General features: G+C 32.9%; 1 protein-coding gene and 1 long non-coding RNA gene across 3 annotated transcripts in view; both read left to right on the top strand.

Annotated features, from left to right (window-relative positions):
- Positions 1-23,854, top strand: part of LOC147835500 (uncharacterized) — a 345,699-nt gene that overhangs the window by 214,880 nt on the left and 106,965 nt on the right. The gene's annotated exons all lie outside the window — the stretch shown is intronic.
- Positions 17,031-22,627, top strand: LOC147842547 (uncharacterized). The gene is made up of 6 exons (XR_015497355.1): positions 17,031-17,294; positions 19,199-20,283; positions 21,252-21,378; positions 21,552-21,637; positions 21,944-21,986; positions 22,084-22,627. It is a non-coding gene; the product is annotated as an uncharacterized LOC147842547 (long non-coding RNA).

Below are 23,854 nucleotides of genomic sequence, written 5' to 3'. Positions count from 1 at the left end.
TTTTTCATTTATTAATTCATTAATTCATGCATTTATTCATTTATGAGTTCTTTCTTTCTTTCTTTCAGATCAGTTGTTACTCTGAGCATCATGATTATTCTAATCCAGTAGGAAGGTGGTGCTCATTAAATCATATATGTCCAATTAAAAGCTTAGCAGAGGCAGGAATGTAAATTGATTTGCTCATGAAGATGTTATTCTGCCCACCTGATTTTGCCCCAAATCCTCAGAGCTAGAGTCTGATTAGCAGTCTGGATGGATTTTTACTCTTGTCCAGCACAAAATCAATGTCTCATTATGGCAAAGAGTAGCCCACCATCAGATCAGCATTCATCTGCAGCCCACTAGGAGACTAGGGCTGATCAAAACACCCAAAGAACAGCTCACATTAGCCGGTCATGCCAAATATTACTATTGATTATGGGCAAAATCTGGAGTTTAAAACAATAAGCACGAGTCTGGCTAAATAGAATCAACTTTGATTGCCGTCCTGGAAAATTACGGGCACGAGAAAGTGGGACAATTTACAGCGGTACAATAGTCTAGGATTGCATTGTGCTAAATTGCATTTTTATAAAATGTGAAGTTGACAGTCCAGATAAAGAGTCTGGATAAAAATAGGTGCAGTGGATCTTAACTCATTAGTTTTCATTAATTAACTAATAGACTGTTGAGTTAGGTTTTATTACTCTCTAAAATGCTTGGTTGTTTAATATTTTGTGAAAAATAAATTAATTATCAAACACCTGAGATGTCTGACAGTTATTTTTTTTATGTCTTTTGTTTTTTTTTTTTATAGCAGATGATAAAATAATTCTTACAGTAACTTGAAAGTCCAGTCAAAGGAGTCAAAAATATAACATTTGATATAACATTTGACATTGATTTATTGTTGCTTACTTTATACATTGTTACCATATTCTACAATACGTTACAAGGTTACAATAGATTACGATACGATTAATTTTATTTTATTTTATTTTATTTTATTTTATTTTATTTTATTTTATTTTATTTTATTTTATTTTATTTTATTTTTTTAATTTAATTTAATTTAATTTAATTTAAGTTTTTATTATTTTTTTATTTATTTATTTGTTTATTTATTTATAGACTTCTGCCATTAGGGGTTCTTGATTTCCTGTAAATTTAATATTTCTTAACTTGAAAATTCAGTCAAAAGAGTCTAAAATATAGCATTCTTATATTATTTTATTTTTATATATTTTATATATTTTTTTAAATCATTTTTAGTTTTAATAATTATTATATTTTTCTTTATTTTATTGCACAGTCAGAGTGAAAAATATAGAATTTATTGATTTTATTGTTAAGCTATGTTACATTATGTTACGATATTTTATGTTAACATTACAATTTGATATAAGACATAATGATAGCTAATTACTATGTTACGTTTTATTTTATTTTAATTTATTTTATTTTATTAAAAAAGTTATTTAAAAAAAAATATTTAAAAAGCTGGGCGAGGCAGTGGCGCAGTAGGTAGTGCTGTCGCCTCACAGCAAGAAGATTGCTGGTTCAAACCTCGGCTCAGTTGGCGTTTCTGTGTGGAGTTTGCATTTTCTCCCTGCCTTCGCGTGGGTTCCTCCGGGTTCTCCGGTTACTTCCACAGTCCAAAGACATGTGGTACAGGTAAATTCGGTCGGCTAAATTGTCCGTAGTGAATGAATGTGTGTGTGGATGTTTCCCAGAGATGGGTTGTGGCTGGAAGGGCATCCACTGCGTAAAAACTTGCTGGATAAGTTGGCGGTTCATTCCGCTGTGGCGACCCCGGAAGGGACTAAGCCGACAAGAAAATGAATGAATTTAAAAAGCTAAGTAATTATTTTATACCAAGAAAAAACATTGACTTGAATGTTCAGTCAAACATTTATACATTTTATTTTATTTTATTTTATTTTATTTTATTTTATTTTATTTTATTTTATTTTATTTTATTTTATTTTATTTTATTTTATTTTATTTTATTTTTATTTTATTTATTTTTATTTTATTTTAAAACACATTTACCATCCGGAGTCTTTGATTTCTGTAAATTATATATATATGTATGTTTTTAACTAATATCTTTTTACTTTTAAATTCAGTCAAAGGAGTCAAAAATACATTTTCATTTTTTATTATTTATTTATTTAATATTATTACTATTATTATTATTATTATTATTATTATTATTATTATTATTATTAATATTACGTTTTATTTTGTTTTACTTTTGCCATTGGGAGTCCTTGATTTCTGTAGTAACCGAATACAATGTTATCCATTTGTTAATAATCTCAATCAATAAAGACATTTGGAACTTATTTTCCTCATAATTTACAGGTTTCATGCCAATGCACTTAATTATTGATTTAATTGCAATTTTGAAAATCCTTCAAAACAGAGTAAAATGTTAAAACACTTGAGGAGTTAAACTGAGCTACAGATGCCATATTCGATCATTTACACATTACCCAAGATAAAGTGCATTCACTGTGAAAACACATTCTGCCACTTGATATTTGCTGTCACAACACTTTTCCAAACATCTGTCACATTTTGATGAATCTAGTAACTGATGTCACTGACAGAATCTGAATGAATGGTCTTTGATGTCACTCATTAAATCATTGTGAATAGAGAAACAAAGTGAATGTGTTCAAAACATCTTTATTATTTAGAGGAATATGAGATATGCTATATTAAAGTTCAGCAAAAATCTTCATCACTGAAATTCATCATCTTTATCAACTTAACAAGAATGTTGTTGTTTTTTTTTTTGTTTTTTTACAATTTCATAACTGGACAGTCTAGTCAATTAATTAAAAAACGAATCCAGTAAAATCTTTTTTTTACAGTAAAATCGTATTTTATATTATCCTGTGGCATTGCTTTTAATAATGACTAAGTACCATCTATTTAATTTAATTTTATTTTATTGTATTGCATTGGAAAGTAAAAATGTCTTAACCTGAAAGCTTAGTGATTGATTAATTCATGAGCGAAGTTAAAGATCCACAGTCAAAGAAATCTATTGCTTCAGTTGTTTGCTTTGCACTACATTGTATTAAATTGAATTTTATTAATGTTAATATTTTTTTACTTGACACTCCAGTTAAATGAGTCTTTTTTATATATTTTATTTTATTTTAACAAGTCTGTCAAATAACAGAACATATACTGGCAGCGTATTACAAGGTTTCTGTAGTGTAATATACAACACCAACCCAGACAATATATATATATTACATAAAAATTTTATTTCATGCTATAATGTTGCATTAAGTTAAGCATTCTATACCAAGTAAACATTTTTAATCTTGGCAGTCCAGCCACAGTAATCAATTTATTATATAGTGATATTTATTTTACTTTATTTTGTTTTATTTTATTTTGTTTTAATTTATTACTAATTGATATTTCATTCACTCCTGTGACTGGACTGTCAAGATTAAAAAATATTTACTTGGTATAAAAATTCTTAATTTAATGTAACATAATTGCATGCAATGCAATGCAATGAAATGAAATTAAATGAAATTAAAAGTTGCATGCTATAATACAGCAAAAAAATTTAGCATTTTTATACCAAGTAAACATTTCTAATCTTGGCAGTCCAGTCACAGGAGTCAATACAAATATAATTTTGTGGTATTTTATTTATTTATTTATTTATTTATTTATTTATTTATTTATTTATTTATTTATTTATTTATTTATTTATTTATTTATTTATTTATTTATTTATTTATTTTTTGTTTTGTTTTGTTTTGTTTTATTTTATTCATTTTAATTAATTAAATAAATAAAATGAAAATAATAAAATAAAATTAATTAATTAATTAATTAATGCACTGAATAATTAAATAATTAATGTATTTATTCATTTATTTCATTTGATTATTTTTAATTTTAATTTTATTTATTTTAATTATTTAATGTATTTGTTTGTTTATTAATTAATTAATTATTTATTTATTTATTTATTTATTTATTTATTTATTTATTTATTTATGTTAAGTTGATTTGAGTTGCATTTGTATACATTAGTCCAGTCAATAAGCTCAATAAGAAAAAAAAAAAAACACATTTTGTGACTGATGCAACTTAAGATTAATTTATTCCAGAATTACCAGATCGCACTTTGTAAAGTGTGAAGAGCATTAGGGTGTTTTACATTAAAATATATTATTTAATATTACACCCAGCATGTACTGTATAGTGCACATCATTAGTGAAAGAGTGCTAGCTACTGTATAAGCTGCAGTAAATCAAGTTTTCAAAGCCAGAAAAGAATAATGATTAAACCAACAGTCGCGATCTTCAGCAAGATCTCTGCTCCTGTTAGCATATCCTATCCTCCATGCATTTATTAGGTCTTTGAAGAATATAATGATGTTTCCCTTTCTAATGATGCTACCGAGATTGTAAAAAACTGTGTATCGTTGTGTCACAGCGCTTCATTATCATCCGCGTTCAGAGTGTGATCTGGTTAGCGACATAAGGTGATTACATTTATTTTTTTTCTTCTAGTTTGGCAAGCTGAGATTAGCAGCGAGTGGGGATTTATCCATGAATAAGCCGTCATATTATAAACACAGACTTCTGAGGAGCTTCTGTAACCTGAAGGAGAAGATTAAAGGCATCAGGTGACGATTTAGCGATGCTCGTGCGTTGATACGGGACGAGGGTTGTAAAGGTAGATTTGGGAAAAAGGTATTAAATTTAGCCGTATCATTTTTGGGAGCAGCTGAGAAAAGAGATTTGAGTTTATCTCAGTCATTTTGGGCTCCTTTACGAGGATGAAAGAGGTCATTTAAATGCAAATTTAATTCCTTTGTCCTGCCGTTCAGACAAGGACCAAGAAGAAATATCCTAGACTGAAAATGGCTTCTGCATTACATAATTGTGCATTGTGTGTCTGGCCCAAATGAGGCTCCTTCTCGTTTCTTTTTTGGTGGTTGTTGGCTTTATTTCTTTATTTTTGTTGAGAAGCACTAGAGCAACATGTCGTTAGATTCGTGTCAAAGTGCGAATGAGATTCATTTGTGATGTCCATATCCAATCTGATGAAGACATCAGTGGATATTGGGCAGCTGCTGACAGGAGAACCCTTACAAATAAATCACTTTTTTGTAGATAAAATGTACATAGGGGTGTCACGGTGGCACAGTGGGTAGTATGATCGCCTCACATCAAGACACAACACGGGAAGAAGGGCATGCACTGCGTAAAACATATGCATATGAGTTGGCGGTTCAATCCGCTGTAGTGACCCCTGATTAATAAAGAGACTAAGCTGAAAATAAAATGAATGAATGAATGATATCTACAGATAAACATTCACCACCGATCCCCTCATCCAAATGCCTTTGTGTGCTTTCACCCACTAGGGGCATGGGCAGGACTGTGACTTGCGCCTCCATGGCTGCTGGAACAGTTGGCTGCCCGCACTCATCGGATTGTTTTCCATATCCCCTGTTCCCATCCTCTGTGTCATATTTTTGTGATATATATATATATATATATATATATATATATATATATATATATATATATATATATATATATATATATATATATATATATATATATATATATATATATGTAGGTAAAGTACTTTCTCACAATTCTGATTTTGACAGTTCTGACTTCTTTTGTGGTTTAATTGTGAGATCAGTGGTAATTGGGCAGCTGCTGACAGTAGAACACTTTCAATTAAATCACTTTTATTCTAGATAAAATGTACACATTTGTTATGCTACTTCATTCTGACTGACCCAAAAGGACACTTTTTTTTTTTTTTTTTGTATAAATGGCACAGATCATTTACATTTTTGTTACATAAAAACAAAGAAGTTTTGGAGTCAGATGCTAGTGGTCTAATCCAATACAATAATTTATGCTATGCTACGCCAGACCTGAAGATTGGCTGTATGGATTAAAGAAATGGTAAAACTGAACTGTTTTTCTCTAGGTGACAGCCTTTTGCTGAAATAAGTGAAGTGTTTATGTAATTTCCTCTAAAATCCAGTGTACAATGATAGCTCCAAGTCTGTGAAATACAAAAGTAGAATCCTGTTTGTCATAGCATAAAATAATAATAATAATAATAATAATAATAATAATAATAATAATAATAATAATTAAAAATACAATTAAAAAATAGCTTTTTGACTTTTTCTCATTTTTCACAAAAGAAATAAAATCCAAACCTTTTTCCAGAGTTACACTACCGGTCAAAAATTTGGGGTCAGTAGGATGTTTAAATGTTTTAAAATAAGCTTCTTCTGCTCACCAAGGCTGCATATATTTCATCAAAAATAAAGAACAAATTGTAAAATTGTAAAAAGTTATTGCACTATGAAATAACTGTTCAAAAGTAGATTATAATTTAATTTAATCATTAATTTAGTGATTTTAAAGTTGAATTTTCAGCTTCATTACTCCAGTTTTCAGAGTCACATGATCCTTCAGAAATCCCAATAAATAATTATTCATTCGTTCATTTTTTTTCTTTTTTGCTTAGTCTCTTAATTTATCTGGGGTCATAAAAAATTGAAAGCAATAATGACTAAGGGAATTGATTTAATTTGAAACTACGTAACATACAATAAGAAAGCAGTTATTTAAAAATGTAATAAATATTTAACAATTGAACGATTTTTTTTTTACATTTAATAAATGCTGATTTGATGAACAGAATAATTTTCTTAAAAAAAAAAAAGAAAGAAAAAGAAAAACATGAAAAAAAAAACTGACCCCAAACTTTTGACTGGTAGTATAAACTGTGTTGTAACAAATTTGTAGTTTATTCTTCACAATTCTTGTTGTTTAGACTTTAACCACTAGGCTATTGCACCAACGAATGTCTTGCTTTTATACATATTTTTAACAGCATTACTCTGAAGTTATGGTACTTTGTTACAATTCTTTGTATTTATTTTTGTTCATTTGCTTTAAAGCTTTTGTAATTTATATTTAGTTATCATGATGTAAGCCTGATGGAAAAAGAAACGTGAATATGCTTAGTATATTAGAGTATAAAAGAAGAGTATGAAACCCACACCAACACAGGGAGAACATGCAAACTCCACACAGAAATGCCAACTAGACCAGCTTGGACTCAAACCAGTGACCTTAAATAAATAGTAAAACACAACTGTTTAACTCAAGGGTGACTTGTGTGGGAAAAGTGGAGTGTTTTGGACTGTGACTGTTACACTGACTTCACATGTAAAGTCCCAAAAAGTTCCTCTGGTGTCCTACTTCACTTATTAAGTACATAAAAAAAACATTTCAGGCCTCGTGGATTCATCCGGGTCCTAAATGACTTTGTAAGGTTGGGGGTGGATTTGGCCCTCATTAAGCCCAGAAGATGCCCCTTGGTATGAATAAAAGTTTTATTGAATGAAAGCTTTTGCAGTTTTTATGGGTCAACCTAAATCACAGCACGGCTTAAGCCAATGGTTAAATTGATTTACTTAAGCAAAGAGTACAATTACTTAATTAAGAGTTAAGATGCCATAAATGTATACACTCCCTTTGACTCGCACAAGTTAAATTTAAGGACTCGTCTTCTGGCTTTCAAAACTGCTGATGTAGCATTTCGTATTGTTCAAGTGTGCTCGAGATCACAGTATATTATGGTCATATATATCCACCCAGTCATGCTTTCTAGTCTACAGAGAATGCTCATTTGGAATTATGCGGCCCATAATCTTAACATTATGCATCATATAGAATGAAAAACAAATTAGAGTCTGATGAATAACAGAAAAGCGGGGGAGCTCTTTAGATGTTGTGCGTTAGAAAACCGTACATGAATATCTCGACAGTGTCCTTGATGCTTTAGAAATCTGGCAGGAATTTAAAAGTAGGTATGCATTTATATAATTAGTCTCTCACTGTAACTTTTAGTCCTTAAAATCAACATGAACTAAAAGTTGGCCTGATTTACTTTGATAGACTTTCTGAATGTCCTGGTTTTGTGGTGAATGATTCATTAGCACATGGTTTTCACAAATATTAAATAAGTCATGCTGCTTAAACTTCCATAAGGGTTAGGAATTGCTGATTTTATTTTCACCTGGCAACAAATTTTGCATTAATATTACCCAAGCTTATTCTGAAATTGTACCACTATATGTACTTCTGGAGAGTGCCAAATATGTCCCAGGAGGTATGTTTTTTTTTTGTTTTTTTTTTTGCAGTTTTTGTTTTCGCGAATCCACCAGAGGCTGCTATGTGTGCTTTTTGAGATCTAAAAAATCTCTCACAAGGGCCATTTGCGCCTGCTGTTCTCACATAAATTCACCAGAGGTCGCTGTCAACTGACTGACTGATCCTCCCTCCTCATTCCCTAAATCCAACCAATAGTGTTTTAAAAGCAAAGATTGACCATCCTATCACTTCCCTAAACCCAACTGACAGTGTTTTGAAAAGCAATCCAGAATAAGATAATCCCTTGCCTAATTTTTACCACATTTTCAGATTTTACCACATCTCTCCCTGTTATTTACTTGTTTATTTTAGTCTTTTACTTTTGTGTTTGTCTTACCTGCTTTCTGGAACCATTCTTCAAAGGACACGAACCCCGTTGTTGTGGTCAACTCCTCTCTGCGTCTGAAGTCCACTGACATACATGGGAACTACTGGACAAACTGGTAACAGTCGTCCATACGGTGGTAAACGGTCAGCTGGTAAGCACGAAAAGGAATGGCGTCATACTGCCCCATAGCGTTCGTTTACAAAACAAAATGCTGCCATACATACTTTTGGCTACAAAAATCATGATCTCGATAAGTGAAGTTTATTTAAGAACTAATTTTTAGAGGATCATGTGCTTATGAATATTCTCTGCTGTTCCCGCATCAGCTCAAGATCGATTATCCAATCAGATTATTCATAACTCACTATAAATAACCAGAATTTTCTTATCTCAATATCTTCATCTTGAAGCATATGTTTTACGCAGTGGATGCCCCTCCAGCTGCAACCCAGTTTTTGGAAACATCCATACACACTTCTTCACACTCTTACGCTACGGACAATTTCGTTTTTTTCAGTTCACCTATAGTGCAGGGAGGGAGACAGGGAGAACAGGGAGAACATGCAAACTCTACACAGAAATGCAAACTGGTGCAGCTGGGGCTAGAACCAGCAACCTTCTTGCTGTGAGGCGACATTGCTAACCACTGAGCCACCGTGCCGCCCTTTGTAAAGAGTTCTGTATTTAAAAACTAAAAAGATGAATGCTTATTTTCTGGTTGCTCTGTTTACTTTTGCAACTCTGGTCATCGAATTTGCTCCCAAAATTAAAATACAAAATGGATTTGTACTCATTAACGCAGCTTTCTCCAGAGGCTCCATGAGGACAATGAGGAACAAGTATTTGTTTTCTCGCACAATGTGCAGACCAGCAGTATTCGGCACAGTCTGGATTCCAGGTTGCATTTTTCATGGTTTTAAATAAAAGGGTGAAATTTGATGGTAATCTTAATCAAGACATACAGTTTCTTTTGTGTGGTATTAATAGCTAAATGTGTCTGCCAAAATAACAAGCCATTTTTCACCAACCAACAATTGGCAGCTGGAATCTGGGTCAGAAAGAACATGAGACTTTCAATACAAAATGAATGATCGCTTGAAGATATTACTTCAAGTAAGTCCTTTACAGGAAAACACACATGTGAGCTTTTCATGTTAAAATTACACGTGAAACACAGGTCTTATACACAGGAAACGTGTGGTTGTGTAAGTGACCTTTTTTTTCCTTTATGAACATATTCCAAAACCATGTTTCATGTGTGTTTCACTTGTGCTCTGTCAAATTTATTTATTTTATTTCTTTTTTATTATTATTATTTTTTTGAAGTATGTTTATTGACAGTACATAACATTATGTAGAATGTGAGAATACAAATATCAGGACTTTTTTTTTTACAATTAGCAAAAACAATTAATAATAACAATAAAAAATAAAAAAATACAAATACAACCCATCCCCCCCCCCTTCATCCATACATAACTGTCACGAATTTTGTCAGATCATTTCTCATTTTGATGTTATGTTAATATAGTTGAAATGGTTGATGGTAATATAGATAACACTATAATGTCCTGAATGATGCACAAATAAATTAAATTTACATATATGATAAAATATTCAATTAAAATAATAACATACAATAAGAGAAAGTAAAAACAACAACAACAAAAACACTAGCAAAACTAACAATAATTATACGAAATAATCAATTATTAAAGTCTAACAGAGGTTATTCAACTCATTTCAATTTGTATAGCGCTTTTACAATGTTGATCAGGGTTTCCACACTTCCTGGAGGGCCAGTGTCCGAGAGAGTTTAGCTCCAACCCTAATAAAACATACCTGAACTAGCTAATCAAGCTCTTACTAGATATACTAGAAACTTCCGGGCAGGTGTGTTGAAGCTAAACTCAGCAGGACCGAGTCCCTCCAGGACTGAGTTTGGACAGCCCTGATGTAGGTTGTGTCAAAGCAGCTTCACATAAAAGATCATAGTAAATTGAAACAGTGTAGTTCAGTCTACGTAGAGCTGCAGTCTAGACTCCGGAGGCAGGAAGCTAGACCTCACCGAAGACTCATCAGTCCCTGGAGCGTCACATGAATCAGTCTCGTGCTCTCCACTCCTCCATGATCACCACAGTAATTGCTCAGGATGCAGCCTAGTCCAGGATATGGAGACCTTGGGATCATCTCGTCACTGGTCTTGGATCAAATTAGTGGCACTTTGTGGTCTGAGGGTCTCTAGATGAGTATCCCCAGGTGAAAATAGAGAATAAAGAGAACAATTTGCATATTTAGCAATAATTAGCTGCTGTTCATAGTGTATATAAACAAGATGAAGAAACCTTTGTAGAGCACATTAGATAAGTTAGAGAAACAGGAGTTAGATTATTTAAAGTTTTATAGGTAAGAGGCAATATTTTAAATTCAATATGAAACTTAACAGGCAGCCAGTGTAAGGAGGATAAAATTGGGGTGATATGATCATATTTTCTAGACCTGGTAAGAACTCTGGCAGCTGCATTTTGTACTAACTGAAGTTTAAATAGAGCAATACAGTAATCCAGCATAGAAGTCATAAAAACATGGACTAGCTTTTCTGCATCTGAGATGGATAGCATACTTCGTAACTTAGCGGTATTTCTCAGATAAAAGAAGGCAGTTTTTGTGACATGGGATATATGATTTTCAAAAGTTAAATTGCTGTCTAATATGACACCCAGATCTTTTTGCTAATGCTTACTTTGTATCCCTCTAATTGTAGGTCGAGTTGTGAGATCTTCTGTGCACAGGATTTAGGCCCAATAAGTAATCATTCTGTTTTGTCTGAGTTTAAGAGAAGTAAATTGTTGGTCATTCAGGCTTTAACATCTTTAATACATTCAGTTTGCTTAGACAGTTCAGACGTCTAATCAGGTTTAGTTGAAATATACAATTGAGTATCATCTGCATAGCTGTGAAAGCTGATCCTATGTCTTCTAATAATGTCTAATAGTAATGGGTCCAGAAAAGGTCCCTAAATATAATTAAAGTTGGTTGGCTTTTTTCTGAAAGAATACAATATTTTCTCAGAAGTACTGTAAGATCAACCCGGGCTCATTGTGGAAACGTAGCCCTGCAGACGTTTCTGCGGACCGCGAGATATGTCCCGGAAGGTACGTATTTGAGCGTTTTTTGTTTTCGCGGATCTGCGAGAGGCCGCTGTGCATGCGCTGTTCTCGCGCGAAAAGCCACCGGATTGGCCGACCCGGCCAACCCGGCCAACCCGGCCGCCCTCCTCCTCCTCCTCCTCCTTCCCTAAATCCAAGCGACGGTTTGAAAAAGCCGTCCGAAAAAAAAAAAAAAGCAAAAGCCCTCGTCTTCGATTTCGACCGCATTTTCGGATCCTGCCGCGTTCTCGCCCTTATTTTTCGGATTCTGTTTTTCGTCTTACCTGATTTCTGGAACCGCTGTTCCCCGGACTCGATCCCGGTCGTCGTCCCCACGGCCGGCTCCTCCTCCTCCTCCGGGGCCTCCGCCGACGCAACGCTGTGAGCTAAGCGGACAAACTGGTTGCATCGGGAAAGCCCTCCACTCGCAGGTGAGCCGTCGGCCGGCGAGTGCGAAGAGGAGGAGCGACACCACACCGCCCCGCAGCGTTCGCTCGAAAAAAACTAAACATGTACGTACGTGCCTCCGCCCACTTAAATCGCGGTCTCCAGAAATGTCCGTGGGGCTACGTTTCCAGAATGAGCTTGGGTTGTGTAAGATACAAGCTCATTGATCCAGTGTTTTTTCTCAGGGGTGTTCTCAGATTTCCATTTTTGAAGTATACATTTTTTAACTGCAGTGCTTGCAAGCAAAACTAAATAGCTGCTGTGGTAGGTCAACTGAAGTAAACTGATATCACCTAATATCCAAATTTTAGGATCTGGATCAATTTGATTATTTTATATTTCAGAGGATGTTGTTAAATTTATTTTAATTACATGTATTTCATGTAAAGATTAGGATGGGATTGTAAAGAATAGGATGTATAGTAGCTCCTCTACTAGCTCTGCCAGCGAAAGTGGTAAGCTCAAGCACATTACATGAAAACATATTAAAGGGGCGGGACATGTGAAATACTAGAGAGCGTTTGATTGGTCAAAAGATTTGAAGAGAAATTGAGGTAATGTCAAAAACAAGCTGCCAGATTCAGATGTTTATATCTTCTAAATGCAAAACGTGTCACTGTTTTGGAACACAGAAGCTTATTGGTATCATTTAAGATGCCTTTCCACTGCATACGACATTTCAGTTTTGTTGTGCACCATGGGAGAGTCTGACATAAAGGAGTGCAAAAGCAAGAGCCTTTATTCTCTGTGCGTTTACCATGGTTGAATGAATGCACTACTAGAATTTCATAGATCGCTAAAAATTTTGGAAGGACTGTGGAGATGACATAAATAAAAAACGAAAAAAAAAGAATTGGCAACACTTTATAATAACCTCACTCTATGAATAATTTATTAAGCATTAGCATCTAGTGAATTCATTATTTGTTAAGCATTAACTCTACATTAATAAATGTTAGTAAGCAGTTTATAAATACAGCTACAAATGCTGTTTTCTTGACTTATGACCACATTTATAATGTGCTTTATAATTGTGCTTTCATATCTTGTAAAACATTTATTTTTTATTACTAAATTAAGTGTTACATAATTTACAAACCATTTGCATTTAAGAGTAGTTGAAGGTTTTTAAGATTATTCAACTCATTGAAATAAAGGTTTATATATCTTATTATTCAGGCATATAGTAATGCTTACTATGTATGTTAATAAATTATTTATTTACTCAACTTCATCCAGTTGTGTGACCTAATCTTAAGTGAGGACTATTTATGTTTTATAAACCCTTCATAAGTGACGAATTAATGAAGGCTAAAATTGTGGGTGAATGAATGAATGAATGAATACACGAGTGATTTAGTGAATGACTGAATAAATGACTGAATGAATAAATGAGTCAGTGTGTGAGTGAATAAAAAATGGCTGAATGAATAAATAAGTGTGTCAATGAATGAATGACTAAATTAGTGAGTGAACAAATGAATGACTGAATGAATAAAGGATTGAATAAAAAATAGTGATTGAATGGATCAGTAAATGAATGAATTAATTAATGAATGAATGAATGAACGAACAAATTAATGAATGAATGGATATGTGAATAAGTGACTGAGGGAGTGAGTGAGTGACTAAATGAGTGAGTTTGTGTGTTTGTGAATGAATAAATGAGTGAGTGAATGCATTAATGAATGAATGAGTAAATGACTAAATGAGTGAGTGAACGATTTTAATGAACAGCTGAGTGAGCAAGCGAGTGACTAAGTAAATTATTAAGTAAACGAATGAGCGAGTAAATAAATGACTGAATTAATAAATGAGTGAGTGAATGGATGAATTATTGAATGAATCAGTGAATGACTGAATGAATAAATTAATGAATTAGTGAGTGAGTGAATGAATGGCTGAACGCATAAATAAGCAAGTGAGTGAGTGAATAAAAGAGTGATTTAGGGAATTAGTGATTGACTAAATGAATAAGTAAGTGACTGATTGGCTAAATTATTAAATGAGTGAGTTAGTGTGTTTGCAAATGAATAAATTCATTGAGTGAGTGAGTGAGTAAGTGAGTGAGTGAGTGGATAAATTAATAAATGATTGAATAAATAATTAAATAAGTGAGTGAATGAATGAGTGATTAAATGAATCAGTGAGCGAATAAATGAATGAACGAATGAACAAACCAATGGCTGAATGAATAAATGAGTAAGCAAGTGAGTGAGTCAATAAATGAGGTAGTTTGTGTGTTTGTGAATGAATAAATAAATGAGTGAGTGAGTGAATGAATGAATAAGTGAATGCATTTATTAATAAGTGAGTGGATGAAATAATAAATGACAGAATTAATTAGTAACTGAAGTGAATGAATGAATGAAAGAATGAATGAATGAATGAGTGAATGAATGAATGAATGAATGAATGAATAAATGAATGAATGAATGAATGAATGAATGAATGAATGAATGAATGAATGAATGAATGAATGAATGAACGAAGGTACAAGTGAACAAACAAACGAGCGAGTGAGCAAGCAACCCAGTAAGCAACTGTGAGTGAATGTATGACAGAATGAATAAATGAATGAATGAATATCCAGCTGGGAAAATGTGGAAAACTTTACTATATTTAATATGTATGTTATAAGGCATATTAATACATGTAATATAAAGTAAATAAGCTTTTTAAAAACCCAATCGTAAATCTCTCTAAGGTTGAAAGTGAGTGTTGAGTGCAGCTGGAGCTCATCTGTGAGTGTTTTTTGCCAGTCTAATGTGGATCTGGATGTTGTTCTTTTCCACATTTGGACGCGGCTCTTCTCTATTTGACATCTCAGAAATTGGACCATGCAGCTCTCGACTGTCTGATGACTGGAAAACGTCGTATTAGTAAATAAAATAGCACTGCTGGCATGAGTTCTGGATGTGTGTGATTATCAGACGCTTGCAGAACAGGTTTTTATTGTGATTTAATGACTCATTGATGCATTTTACGAGCTTAAAAGCGAATCGCTGGCATTGCATTATACACCTGCGGCTCGAGCATTTCCAAATCTCAAGTCCAACATTTAATGCTGTTTTTAGGTGAGCTGTAAAGTCTGACTCATTGTGGTTTTGGAGCGGTGAGTTGTGTCTGTGTGTGTCTGATGTGTAGGTGTTTCTTTTTCAGCTTTTTCCTTATTCAGTTTCTCTACAGGCATTTGGAGCTGCTCTTTAATAACGAGTTCTGAGTATTGAGTCTGTGTGAATTAAATTCCAGCATTGATTTAAATCAAACTCACAAAAGTTTAAGACTGATTACTTGATATTTTTATAGAGAAATGAAATATGCAGCCTACTGAATGGTACAAAGGATGTCATTACTGTTGCCTGCTGTTATAGCTCAGTGTCTCTGCGGGAAAAAATAAGATTATTATTATTATTTTGGGAAACTGTTATTGTTGCAGTAGACAGAATGCAGTCTGACTCGGGTTGTAAAGCAGGAATTGCATTAGTACATGTACATTTTCCTTTCCTTTTCTTGTGGAAATTTAAAGGCATTTCTTTCTTTCTTTCTTTCTTTCTTTCTTTCTTTCTTTCTTTCTTTCTTTCTTTCTTTCTTTCTTTCTTTCTTTTTATTTCTTTCTTTCTTTCTTTCTTTTTCTTTCTTTCTTTCTTTCTTTCTTTCTTTTTCTTTCTTTCTTTCTTTCTTTCTTTTTTTCTTTCTTTCTTTCTTTCTTTCTTTCTTTCTTTCTTTCTTTCTTTCTTTTCTTTTCTTTTCATTAATATATTGTTTTTATGTGGTCATTAGTTAAATTAAATATAGAATATATATTTTCCATGTGGCTATTGCAAAATTATCTCAATCCATAAATGGCATTATTTTATTTTATTTTATTTTATTTGTAATCATTCCAAAATCACATAAATTTAATGTAATTTAGTTAAATTAAATTAAATTAATTTTTTTATCTATTTTAATTTATAATTGTATTTTAATTTAATTTATTTTTATTTTATTTATCTATTTTTTATCATTGCAAACTCCTATTAATCCCCAAAACACAGTTGTTAATTTAATTTAATTTAATTTAATTTTATATTTCAATCTTTTATTGTATTTTAATTTAATTTTAATTCATTAATTTATTTTTATTTTATTTATCTATTCATTTGTTTATCATTGCGAACTCCTATTAATCCCCAAATCATTTTTTTTTCTTCATTTATTTCACATATTTCTTTTTTTTATTTAATTTTAATTCAATTTAATTTTATTGTAATTAAATTTTATTTAATATATTATTTTATTTTATCCCCAAATCACTTTATTCAATTTAATAATCCCCTAATCACATCAAATTAAATCACATTTAATTTAATTTAATTTAATTTAATTTAATTTAATTTAATTTAATTTAATTTAATTTAATTTAATTTAATTTAATTTAATTTAATTTAATTTTGTATTTGATTTAATTTATTTTAATTAAATTTTATTTTTAATAATTGCAAACTTCTCTAAACCCCCAAATCACGCTATTAATTTTAATAACATTTTTATTTTTAATTGAATTAAATTTAATTTTATTTGAGTTTTATTTGATTTAAAATTTTATTTTATTTTATTTGTAATCATTGCAAACTCATTTAAATATCCAAATCACATAATTTAATTTTAGATTTCAATTTTAATAAATTTAAATTGTAATTTCATTTAATTTTATTATTAAAATGTTTTGTATTTGTAATTTGTTTAAAAATAAACAAATAAATATATTTTAAATTAAATAAAATAAAATAACAATAATAATAAATAAATAATTAAAAAAGTATCCACAAATGCATGTATTAAATAATTTCTGTTTTAATTTATCAATTCAGTTTGGCAGTCATCTTAAAGTTACATCTTCCCAGAACTTTGCATAGAAAATAGAGGAAACAAATACATGGACACTTAATCTAAAATTTGCCCCAAATCAGCAGATCAGACCTCAACTTTCCTGCCTGAAAATTTTCCAGTATTGTGTTAAATCTACATCAGCCGGTCAGCAAACAGACAGTGGGCGTCTGTGGGCGCTTCGTCTGAGTCTGAGACAAAGAAAAAAACTCCAGAAAACTTTGCGATTTATGACTTGTTCAATCAAGATGCTTTGTTCTGAACTTCAGGTTTGTTTCAAAGCTTATATTGGCAATAAAGAGTGTGTCAAAACGCTGGTGATGTGATTTGTATAATACAGACGGAGGCTCCTGCTTGATCCGCGTCTGACTCACAGTTCTCTGGGCTCAGACACACACTCATCTGCCGGCTTATTATTTAGAGAACCGCTTCATTTTCAAAGCAGACGTGTCAGCGTCTAGAAAAGGTTATATTTTTTAATATAATAGAAAAGGTTTTATTTTTTTTAAATTAGAACTCTGAAAGAACAGAAGTGTTGGAATTGGAGTATATGCTGTAGCTGTATATGACAGTATAACAATATTGTGCTTTTTTATAGATATTATAAATGTGTACATTTTGTTTTCTTTTTTTTTTTACACATTTGTGAGTTTATTTTATTTACGTGATTAAAGTTCCCTTTTCTTCTTTTTTTTCTTTTTTTTTTTTTTGCAGTTTGACAATATGATCACAATTAAAGGTGCAGAGTGCCAGATTGACACCCAGTGGTTGAGCTAGGTATTGCACTCCAAAATTAAAACACTTTTTCAGCTGGCCTTTCCTCTGATGATTGTAACAAACACAGATTGCCAAATTGAAGACACCAACAGGAGTAAACGTACCTAACTATTGAGCATTAACCGTGTCTTATCTGCAAGTGACGATGCAATAAAAGGAATACTTTCCATATTAAAAGGAGCAGTGGGTGGGTTATAGAGAACAAAACAAAGACAGGTATTTTGACACATACTTTTTCAAAGGAAAATAACTGACTTCAGTATTGTTTTTCATATAAACAAGTACAGGGGATGGACGATGAAACTTGTTTTAAACGACAATAATTCATTAGTATGGTGTAGAACCTCATTTTGTGGCCAATACCGCATCGATTTGTCTTAAGATTGTCAGATACAAATCCTGCCCAGTGGCCAAAGGGATTTTGAGAGAATTTTTGCAGAATAGTGGCCGGGTCACTACTTGATGCTGGTGGAGGAAAACGTTTCCCGACTCGCTCCTCCAAAATAATCCAAAGTGACTCAATAATATTTAGTTCTGGTGATTGTGCAGGCCATGGGAGATTTTCAACTTAATTTTCATGTTTATCAAACCATTCTATCACCAGTCTTGCTTTGTGCATTAGTACGTTATCATCCCGACGCACAGCACTGAATTCAGGATGCAATGTTTGAACCATTGAGTGCACATGGTCCTCTAGAATAGTTTGGTAGTCATTGGCAGTGAGGCACTCATCTATCACAAGTATTAGACCATGATATGCTATGATACTGTAGTCCAAACTATCACTCTAACTATATATATATATATATATATATATATATATATATATATATATATATATATATATATATATATATATATATATATATATATATATATATATATATATATATAGTTGGAGCTAGAATTATTAGCCCCCCTTATTATTTTTCCCCTAATTTCTGTTTAATGGACAGATTTTTTTTTTCAACACATTTCTAAACATAACAGCTTTAATAACTCATTTCTAATAACTGATTTACTTTATCTTTGCCATGATGATAGTAAATGTTATTTTACTAGATATTTTTCAAGACACTTCTATACAGCTTAAATGACATTTAAAGGCCTAAGTAAGTTAACTAGGTTAAATAGGCAGGTTAGGGTAATTACACAAGTTATTGTATAACGATGGTTTGTTCTGTAGACTATCGGAAATAGCTTAAAGGGGCTAATAATTTTGACCTCAAAATGGCTTTGCAAAATAAAAAACTGCTTTTATTCTAGTTGAAATAAAACAAATAAGACTTTCTCCACAAGAAAAAATATTATCAGACATACTGTGGACATACTGTGTGTGTGTGTGTGTGTGTGTGTGTGTGTGTGTGTGTATGTGTGTGTATGTGTTTCTGCACAGGGACAGAACGGAGGAATCAACAGCACACGTAATGAATGGCTGTCCTGAGTTCAAAGGCCTTTACATCGCACGTCATGATAACATTGTAAATATTACAGCTAAAGAGGTTAACAGAATCAGGACCCTACCATACACCCGGCGCAATGCGACGCAAGGCAAGACGCAATTGTTGTTTGCTAGTTTCAGCTAGGGGCAAGAGTCGTTTTGACGTTTTGTGCCACGCAGTTAAAATAGCAAATGCATTTGTGCCCATATGTGTGCCCATAGGCGTTCTGGTCTAAAAAAGGAGGCATGCTGAGGCTAATATTTTGAGGAACTTAAAAAGACGTTTCAATAGATCAGATCAAAGCTGGTCTATTGTCCAGCACAGAGCACGTTATTTGTGCACCTCACTTACACACTGCTTACACAGCAAATTCATCAGAGTTAAATTCTCGGTGTTGAAGCATTTCAGAGTAAAGTGTTGACGTTAAAGAGTTAGATTTTGATAAAATTAATATAATAAGAGTTAGAATTGATTTTATTCAGTGCGAAATCAAGGAGTTATCTTTTCAACACTTGGTGGTGTTATTTCCAACATCCGGGAATTCATGCAGCCCCAGCAGTCACTGAAGAATTTTCCAGACGCCATTTTCCATCTGAGGTTTAGAACAGCAACGGGTGAGTCAAACTACCTAAATGTTGGTATTTTACTGACTTTCTTTAAGGAAATACAGTTGTAAACATATTGTTAAGTTAATAACTTTAGAATGGAGTGACAATTTTAAACTTCTGCGGTTCATTCATGGTTGTTTGTGTATCTAGCTTAACTGCATTACTATTCACTTCTTTTCAAGAATGTTTTTATATATGCTCACGCATACATAGTGCATAAAAACATCAAATTTACATGTTCAACACATTTCTGTCACGCTTAATGCCATTTTGTGCGTTGTTACCCATCTGTAAAATAAAATCGACACTTCTTTAATTCGAAGCAAACTAGCGAGGGAATCCCCGGAGCAGTTTAGCCTAACTCTGCCCGGATGCTAACGGCAACATAGGACGGTTTCCATGAGCTCTGGAGAGTTCCTAAAACATATCTGGTGAGTAGATGAACATATGCTTACTTGTAAAAGGCTTCCTGACTAAAACATATGATTGTTTGTTATTAGTGTATGTTAATTTGGTTATTTTAAACACCGCGTCCCTTTTAAACTGGTTCATTCGTGGCTGTCCATATAACGTTACCGTTAGTCCATAGACTCGCGTGATAACGTACGCTTGAATTATATTAAGTGTTGACAACCATTAAAGTCGGAATGTTAACATTAATGTCTTTAAATGACCGCGTTTGCACTTTCTCAGACATTTAACGTTACAGAAGTCTCCCGGAAGTTGCGGGACTAACGTTAACGTTATCCCGCAAATGCACAGAGACTCCCAGATGCCCAAGTAGATGCCCGCAAATGAATGATAATCTCCCGGAAATCGCGCGTCTCCCACCTGGTCATTAAACACTTTGCACACCCCTCTCCACCGCATCCCTCCCAGCTCTTCAGGTACGTCGCGCGCAAGTCACCCCCACCGCTCTTCAAGTACGTCGCGCGCAACTCATCCCATTGCTCTTCAGGTACTCACCTCTCCCGCTACCTCCCGCAAATCAACTCTGTATCCCCCGAAAATGACTTTTCCCAACTCGGGATGTCTGACGTTAGTAAGTTAGGCTATTTCTGTAGTCAGGAACATCTTAGTCAAGCTTTTTCTCCCACATGATATTGTGCTTAAAACTATAGGCTAAACTTAGCATGCACTGTACACAACATTTCCGTTTTATTAAAGACAATTTAGTGCGTTGTAAACAGCCACCTGTCTGTAAAATTAATCAACTGATTCATATTTGAGCAGACTAATGATGATACAGGTTTGATTTGTAGATTTATTATCAATAATCAACATCTGAATCAAAAGATATCTGAAAAAGTGTGAGGCATACTTTGTGATGTTCATTTCTCCTTTTTATCTGAAGGTTATGCATATGTGTTAGATACTAATTTTTGTTGTTTTTTAACAGCCACAGTTCTCTATACAATAACACAAGACCCTGTGACGGTGGCTGATTAGAGATGGATGGTGTATTTCCAGAATTGGTGAAATGACCAAGCACACCTTCTTGGTCATATGTGGTGATAATAATGAAGGTATGTTTGATAAAGTTCTGTATTTGTTTCACAAGCTGAGAGGGTATTAGAGCATTAGAGAATAACAAATGACATGAAGGTGATAAGTTTTGTATTGTGGGTGAACTGTTACTTAAATAATGTTTTGCTCTTTGCTTTGCACTTTTCCTCTTCTGCTTATCCTAATATTTTAGATTATATTTGGACCTGAAACATCTGCTAGACTCCAGTAAAGGTGGCGTCAATACTGGACCTGAAAGGGCCTAACAAGTTGAATCTGGTAAAGAAACATGCACGCACACACACACACATACACACGCACGCACACGCTTACAGAAAACTGTAAGTTTATGGATATTTTTTACACTGTGGCCAATATTTTGGGGAAGTCAGCATCACTAAATGATATAAAAGATTTTAAGCTCCTCTAAATTTTGCTCCAAGTGTTGTTTTAAATTCAGGATTCTGGACAGACAGCTGCCTGTTTTTCCAGTTCTAGTCATAGTGGTAAACCTATTTGTTTTTGGAGATCCAACAGTGATATATGTGTTTTTTCTACTTTTCCATATCCTGTCACCTCAACCAGCTGGGAGAGTCAAGTTGTGGATCATCATAAAGATTTTCAAAAGGTGAGTTTAGATTTCTTGAATGTTTTATTTACTTTAAATGTTCTTTTAAATATGTCATATAATTTGATTGCAATTTGTTTTCAAACATTTTTCTTAGTCATGCTGGAGTCTTGAAGAGTTCTTAGATGAGCATCACCCTACAGTATATCCGTGCATCAGGAACCACCAGACGAGCGATCAGCAGCTACTACATCGTCATGGATGAAAAGGTCATCCTGTGGCTGGGAAGCACATCTTTACAGGACATGCTTGATGAGATTTCCTAGCTCCAGTTTGTTTTCACACAAGTTTACAGCATTTATACCTTCATTTAAACTGCTGTGTTTGATATGGAGGACCAAGGAAACACCAGAAGTGAAAGATTTGCACGCCAAGTTGTTTAAAATGTAATTTCAGAAGAAAACTATGCGTTCAGAAGAAAACTATGAGTGACGCTATATTGAACTTTCAAATTGCTTGATGAAACATCAAGTTTGGACCAAAGGACTGAAACAGCCTTTTTGAGCACTGGTCATACATATTTTGTTGATACTGTCTGTACTAATAAAACATTTAAAGCATATTTGACATTGTTGCATTTTAAAAACTGAATGAATTGTTGAAGTGGTGAATATTTTCAAATAAACAATTTTTACTTTTGTAATTTACAGTCTATTTGACCTTTTTACCATATTTACACTCAAGAGAGTTGAATAAAATAAATATATTTTACACCAGGCGGTGTTAAATAGTTACATTTTTTAACTCTGCCGAGAGTTAAAATTAACCCTTACTTCGGTGTCAATGTGCCAACCCTTTTGAAAGTGTTGATTTAACTCTGTTTTGAGTGGACCCCATGAGACACTTTCAAAGTGTTGAAATTAACACCCATAGAGTTGTTTTGGGTCCCCATATTTTGCTGTGTAATACAGACAGGATATACAGCAATACGCAAATATCTTTACATATGAAAAAAAATCAATGGATTAAAATATTACAAAAATTTTTATTTTCTAGCCTACATAAATATAAAAACCATACTTTCATGCCTTCTTCATCTCGGGGGTGGGGAGTTGAGGGCTTTTTCAGTTTATTCATCACATTTTGCTTTTGTATAATGTTATTATACTCATGTATTATTTATAATACGCATATTTATATTTGTTTTATTAAAAGCAAGCTTAGATTTGCCCACCTGTCAGGTTTTAGACCATATGAGGCACAGCATGTGTATTTTGGTTTTTTGACCACACTTCGTTATTATTTTTCATTTATTAGTTTGCTGGTAATTTGAACTGAATTTACAAGTTGTTTTGAAACAAATCTTTGCGCTTAACAAACAAAATTAATTATGTATAGGCTAATGGATGTCTGTGTGTACAACACGTTTCCCTATCCACGAGATTGAAAGCGAAAGTAAACAATGAGGAGACTCATCTCTCAATTTTCACACTGTAGATGCTGTTTAACTGTTTTCTCTCTAGTGAAGCATTCAGTTTTTCTACTTACAAAGTCCACCTTGTAAATAGCAAATGTGCCATGATGCTATTTTGAGGAACTTAAATAGACGGTTCAATAGATCAGATCAAAGCTGGTCTATTGTCCAGCACAGACAGGGCTCGAAATGAACTTTTTTACTTGGTAGCACCGGTGCTCCCAACTTCAAATATTTAGGAGCACCAGAAAAAATTTAGGAGCACCCACCAAAAATGAATGAGCAACGCTGCAAATTGTTTTTTAAGGGATTTAATGTATTTTAAAACAACATTAATAGGACTGACAAAATCCAGAAACAACTATCTAACTAATGCTGCGAAGACATTGATATTTGTTTGATATTTGTGTGCAATAATTCCAAAATGAATGTCTAATAATTAGGCCATAGAATA

This window comes from Danio rerio, chromosome 8 (genome assembly GCF_052040795.2).
Source record: "Danio rerio strain M-AB ecotype USA chromosome 8, GRCz13ab, whole genome shotgun sequence".
In the NCBI taxonomy this organism is placed as follows: domain Eukaryota; kingdom Metazoa; phylum Chordata; class Actinopteri; order Cypriniformes; family Danionidae; genus Danio; species Danio rerio.
This window is presented reverse-complemented; position numbering and strand designations above follow the sequence as displayed.